Here is a 7106-nt window from a genome sequence, read left to right as displayed (position 1 = left end):
TACAACAACGACTATATTGCAGCAATGTTCGGTAAATATTAACTTAATGAAATGAAACCGAAGAGATAGTTAATTTTACTGAGTCAATTAATGTTCATAAATACGATCCATAACATGTATGTTTTTAACATACGATCCATAACGGGATTAACGGGATTAATTTCAGTATGGTTAATGTACCCAAAATCATAAACCATTTATTAGAAAACACACGCCTACGATGTACTGTGTACAGTGTGTGTGTGTGTATATATATATATATATATATATATATATATATATATATATATATATATATATATATATATATATATATATATACACATCTCCAAGACGCTACACACCATATGACTAGTAAGTCAAAGTCCAAATCACACTCTTTGCTGTCCAAACTTAATTGATATAAGTACCAATGTAGAACATTATTGAAACTGTGTCTATTCCTCGTTTAGTGAGGTCAAACATTAAATCTACTGTAGAATCTAGGAAAAATCTAATTGTGATTAAACCAGAAAATCTCAATATTAGTGTACAAAAACAATTTATAAAGCTAGGTCTTCTAAACATTAGATCACTCACACCTAAGGCGGTTATTGTGAATGAAATGGTCACAGATAATAGTTTCGATGTACTTTGCCTTACTGAAACCTGGCTTAAACCAAATGATTATTTCGGTCTTAATGAGTCTACTCCTCCTGGATACTGTTATAAGCATGAGCCCCGTCTGATTGGTCGTGGCGGCGGTGTTGCAACAATCTATAAAGATATTCTTAATGTTACCCAGAAAACAGGTCACAGGTTTAATTCGTTTGAAGTACTTGTGCTAAATGTTACTCTCTTAGATGTAAGAAAGAAATCCCTATTATCTCTAGCCTTGGCTACTGTATATAGACCGCCAGGGCCTTACGCTGATTTCCTAAAAGAGTTTGCAGACTTTCTCTCAGATCTATTGGTCAATGTCGATAAAGCATTAATTGTTGGAGATTTTAACATACACGTAGATAACACAAATGATGCGTTAGGGGCTGCGTTTACAGATTTATTAAACTCCTTTGGGGTCAAGCAAAACTTCACTGGTCCCACTCATCGTCTTAATCATACGCTAGATTTAATTATATCACATGTAACCAATCCAACCGATATAGATATTATACCGCAAAGTGATGAAGTCACTGACCATTACATGGTAACTTGCATACTACGTACTGCTGAAATTTGTCATGTTGCGCCACGTTATCGACCAGGCAGAACAATCCTTCCAACCACTATAGATAGATTCTCAAATAGCTTACCTGATCTATCTCAGTTGCTCAGTGAACCCAAACAAACAGATGAACTAGAGGAAATGACTAGCACTATGAGCACCATTTTCTCTAGTACATTAGACATCGTTGCACCAATTAGATTAAAAAAGGTTAGAGAGAAAACGAAAGCACCATGGTATAACAGTGCTACGCATGTTCTAAAGAGAGAAACTCGTAATTTAGAGCGTAAATGGAAACAAACTAATTTAGAGGTCTTTAGAATCGCGTGGAAAGACAGTATGTCACGTTATAAAAAGGCCCTAAAAGCAGACAGGGCTGAGCACCTCCGCAAACTAATAGAAAATAACCAAAATAATCCAAGGTTTTTATTTAACACCGTGGCTAGACTAACAAATAAACAGACGTTACCTGAGCAAAATATTCCGCTACAGTTTAGTAGTAATGATTTTATGAATTTCTTCACTGAGAAAATAGAAAACATCAGAAACACAATTGTAAATGTACAATCTTTAATGGTGTCTTATGATTCAGCCTCAATTATCCCTCAAGAACAACTACACCGCTTTACTACTATAGGACAGGAAGAGCTAAATAAACTTATCACTTCATCTAAAACAACAACATGTTTATTAGATCCAATACCCACTAAACTACTGAAAGAAGTGTTACCTGTAGTGGCAGAGCCTCTCCTCAATATTATTAACTCGTCTTTATCTTTAGGTCATGTTCCAAGAACATTCAAGTTGGCAGTTATAAAACCTCTTATTAAGAAACCACAATTAGATCATAATAATCTAGCAAATTACAGACCGATTTCAAATCTTCCATTTATGTCTAAAATACTAGAAAAAGTTGTGTCCGCTCAACTGGGCTCTTTCTTGCAAGAAAATGATATCTATGAAAAATTTCAGTCAGGATTCAGGCCGCATCATAGCACTGAAACTGCGCTCATTAAAATCACAAATGATTTACTTTTAGCTTCTGACCAAGGCTGTATCTCAATACTAGTTTTACTTGATCTTAGTGCTGCGTTCGACACTGTAGATCACAAAATACTCTTAGATAGACTACAAAACTACACTGGTGTTCATGGACAGGCATTAAACTGGTTCAGATCGTACTTATCAGACCGTTACCATTTTGTCTGTTTAAATGGGGAAAAATCGATCATAACTCCAGTAAACTATGGAGTGCCGCAAGGATCTGTGTTAGGCCCTCTGCTATTCTCAATATACATGCTGCCACTTGGTAATATTATAAGAAAACATGGAATTAATTTCCACTGTTATGCTGATGACACTCAATTATATATTTCATCACGACCAGATGAAAACAATAAATTATCTAAATTGACAGAGTGTGTTAAAGATATAAAATACTGGATGACGTGTAATTTTCTGCTATTAAATTCAGATAAAACGGAGGTATTACTTATTAGTCCAAAAAACTGCCCACAAAACCTCTTACAATACAACTTCAATTTAGAAGGGTGTCCTGTTACTTTATCCTCTACAGTAAAAGACCTGGGTGTTATATTAGACCGCAACTTGTCTTTTGAAAATCATATTTCATATGTTACAAGAACAGCCTTTTTCCACCTTAGAAACATTGCTAAGCTACGTAAAATGCTATCTGTTTCTGATGCAGAAAAATTAGTTCATGCATTCATGACCTCGAGACTAGATTACTGTAATGCCTTATTAGCTGGTTGTCCTGCATCCTCAATAAACAAGCTACAGTTAGTGCAAAATGCAGCCGCTAGAGTTCTTACTAGATCAAGAAAATATGATCATATAACACCAATTCTATCGTCTCTACACTGGTTACCTATAAAGTTCCGTATCAATTACAAAGTATTACTACTGACCTATAAAGCCCTAAATGGTTTAGCTCCCCTGTATTTAACGGAACTTCTATCGCCCTACAATCCATCGCGCTCTTTAAGATCACTAAATTCGAGGCTTCTGGTCATTCCTAGGATATCTAAGTCCACTAAAGGAGGGAGGGCGTTTTCACATTTAGCTCCTAAACTCTGGAATAGTCTTCCTGATATTGTTCGAGTCTCAGATTCGCTGTCCCAGTTTAAAACTAGATTAAAGACGCATCTCTTTAGCCAAGCATTCACATAATAATTACCTTTTATACCACAGTTGAATCAGATTGAATGCATTAATATTATGAACAGCAGCTACGCTAATTATTTCCCATCTGCTTTTCTGTTGTTATCTCGGGACGCTAGTCCCGAGATAAATACAGATCGTCAGCTCCAGTTTGTATCCAGCCTCCCATGGAAACTACAGATGCCCCAACACCCGTGAAGAGACGACTCGACGCCCGTGAAGAGACGTCTCGACGCCCGTGACGAGACGACTCGACGCCCGTGAAGAGACGACTCGACGCCCGTGAAGAGACGACTCGACGCCCGTGAAGAGACGACTCGACGCCCGTGAAGAGACGACTCGACGCTGGCGATATGTTTATGCCCTAAATCAATACATGATTAACTAACTGTATTTCTCTATGTACATTTCTGAAATGCACTTTCTGTAAAGCTGCTTTGAAACAATATGTATTGTGAAAAGCGCTATACAAATACATTTGAATTGAATTGAATTGAATTGAATATATATATACACTCACCTAAAGGATTATTAGGAACACCTGTTCAATTTCTCATTAATGCAATTATCTAATCAACCAAACACATGGCAGTTGCTTCAATGCATTTAGGGGTGTGGTCCTGGTCAAGACAATCTCCTGAACTCCAAACTGAATGTCAGAATGGGAAAGAAAGGTGATTTAAGCAATTTTGAGCGTGGCATGGTTGTTGGTTCAAGGCGGGCCGTTCTGAGTATTTCACAATCTGCTCAGTTACTGGGATTTTCACGCACAACCATTTCTAGGGTTTACAAAGAACGGTGTGAAAAGGGAAAAACATCCAGTATGCGGCAGTCCTGTGGGCGAAAATGCCTTGTTGATGCTAGAGGTCAGAGGAGAATGGGCCGACTGATTCAAGCTGATAGAAGAGCAACTTTGACTGAAATAACCACTCGTTACAACCGAGGTATGCAGCAAAGCATTTGTGAAGCCACAACACACTCAACCTTGAGGCGGATGGGCTACAACAGCAGAAGACCCCACCGGGTACCACTCATCTCCACTACAAATAGGAAAAAGAGGCTACAATTTGCACAAGCTCACCAAAATTGGACAGTTGAAGACTGGAAAAATGTTGCCTGGTCTGATGAGTCTCGATTTCTGTTGAGACATTCAGATGGTAGAGTCAGAATTTGGCGTAAACAGAATGAGAACATGGATCCATCATGCCTTGTTACCACTGTGCAGGCTGGTGGTGGTGGTGTAATGGTGTGGGGGATGTTTTCTTGGCACACTTTAGGCCCCTTAGTGCCAATTGGGCATCGTTTAAATGCCACGGCCTACCTGAGCATTGTTTCTGACCATGTCCATCCCTTTATGACCACCATGTACCCATCCTCTGATGGCTACTTCCAGCAGGATAATGCACCATGTCACAAAGCTCGAATCATTTCATATTGGTTTCTTGAACATGACAATGAGTTCACTGTACTAAAATGGCCCCCACAGTCACCAGGGGCCAGTTGCATAAACCTCTAAAGGTGCGTTCACACCGGACGCGAATAGCGCGTCAGGCGCGAGTGATTTCAATGTTATGTGCGTTCACACCGCACGCGAATAGCGCGTCAGGCGCGAGTGATTTCAATGTTAAGTCAATGCAAAGACGCGTTACGCGCGTAAAAAATTCCTGCGGCGCGAATGAGGCGTAGAGCGCGGCGCGGTATACGCGAATACGACTCATTCGCGCGTCAATTTCGCGCGAATTGAGTGTCTGGCGCGTTAAGCGCGTTACGCGCGAATGATTTTATTAGTGCTTTTTGTGCATTCACGCGTTTGACGCGAATTCGCGTCTGCCGCCCGAGTTGAAAAATCGGAACTTCTGCGTCAATTCGCGCCGCGTTAACCAATCAGGAGCCTGCTTGCTGCTGCTGTCACGTGGTGAAGTGACAGTTTATAATGTTATTTTATGTTTGGCCTCAATAAATTATTTTGTAATATGACTAAAATGCACAACAAAGCAAATCTTTCACATAAAAACTCGATTTCAATATGAGAGATACTCATTTTTTATTGAATGCTATTTATTCCATATCTATTCTAGATTATATGAAACTTTATTAATCTAATGTAAAGACAACAAACACAATTTAGTGTATAAAAACTTTAAAAAAAAAATCACAGGACAGGTTTCACTTTTGGAGGCTGGCTCCATTTATTATCAAAACAAAAATAAATGACAGATTAGGTGCGGGCGAGGGTGAACCTCGCGCCGGGCTGTACAGCGCAGGCTCGTCAGGCAGCGACCAGTCGAGGCCGAGGCTTACCCCTCATTTACACCGCACACGTCTGCGGCGCATTACGGCTGCGACACGGCTACCGGATCTGATCGCGCCCATTCTAGTCAATGCTTGTGTTTACACCGGCCGCGACGCGGCGCGTTTCAGAAGCTTCCCAGAAGCGGCTCTCCGCGCCGCTTCGCTAAATATAGGCGCCTAGTCTATTTCTGACGGGCGCGCATCCAAGTCGCACCGGAAATACAAAATAAAAGTAAAAAAAAACATTGTAAAATTCAAAATAAACACCCTGTGCAAACTCCCAAACGTATTACACACCAATATCCTTGGTAGAAACCATAGACTGTATGGTAGAAACCCAAAAATCAAGAAAAACCACGTCGGACAGGCAAATCACGTGGTCTCGCGCATCCAGTCGCTCCGCTTCTGAAATGCTCCTGGTGTGAGTTGGCACCGCTTGGAGGACGGAATAAAACCTTGTCGCAGACGTAATGCACCGCACACGTGTGCAGTGTAAATGAGGGGTTATACGGCCTACGCTGTCCTCGTCAGCGTCCTCACCATTAGGTGCACCAAACCTACCTCCTGGAGCAAATTGTGAAACTCCTGAAACCCTCCGGAGGGTCTGGTGGACCCGAGTACAGCGACGATGTCCCCTACGCAGCTGTTTCTGCTCTCCAGAGCATATACGAGCGGTGACTCTCTCGATTAATGCTACTGCTAATGCTCGATAAACATCTAAAAAAGATGGCCGCCAACAGGTTTCGAAACTTTCGCCTCCGGATTTCGCCTCTGACGCGCGTAAATTTCATTTCAAACTTTTGATTTTACGCGCGTCAATTTCGCTCTTGACGCGCGAATTAACACAAAGTGGTCAAGCGTATAACTAGACGCGGCAGGCGCGAATTTGACGCGCTATTCGCGTTTGGTGTGAACGCAGCATTAAGTCAATGCAAAGACGCGCTATGCGCGTAAAAAATTCCTGCGGCGCGAATGAGGCGTTTAGCGCGGCGCGGTATACGCGAGTTCGCGCGAATTGAGCGTCTGGCGCGTTATGGGCCTTTCACACAGGACGCGGTATGCGCGGAACTGCGCTATAAAACCCATTCATTTCAATGGCCTGCGCCGCGCAAGGACGTTTTGTTGCTGCGTCGACCAAAGCGCAAGCGCAGCGGTGCGCATCATTGGCGTGCTCACGCGCACGCCGCGGTCAAAGTTCAAAATAGTTCAACTTTTGCCGCTGCGCTCTGTGATGATTACCAGCGCGGCCAATAGAATCGGGGGATCCAAACAAGCACGGAAATCAAAATGGATGAACGGTTAGTACTGTGTATATATATAATTTGTTTTTTAGTTTCAGGTTTAATGTTTGAATAAATGTTTTATTCTAAAAAAGAGCTGACTTCATGATTCTTGTTTTGATTCAGATATTAAAGTATATCAAATTGCG

This window comes from Rutilus rutilus, assembly GCF_951802725.1.
Source record: "Rutilus rutilus genome assembly, chromosome: 2".
Classification (NCBI taxonomy): Eukaryota; Metazoa; Chordata; class Actinopteri; order Cypriniformes; family Leuciscidae; genus Rutilus; species Rutilus rutilus.
This window is presented reverse-complemented; position numbering follows the sequence as displayed.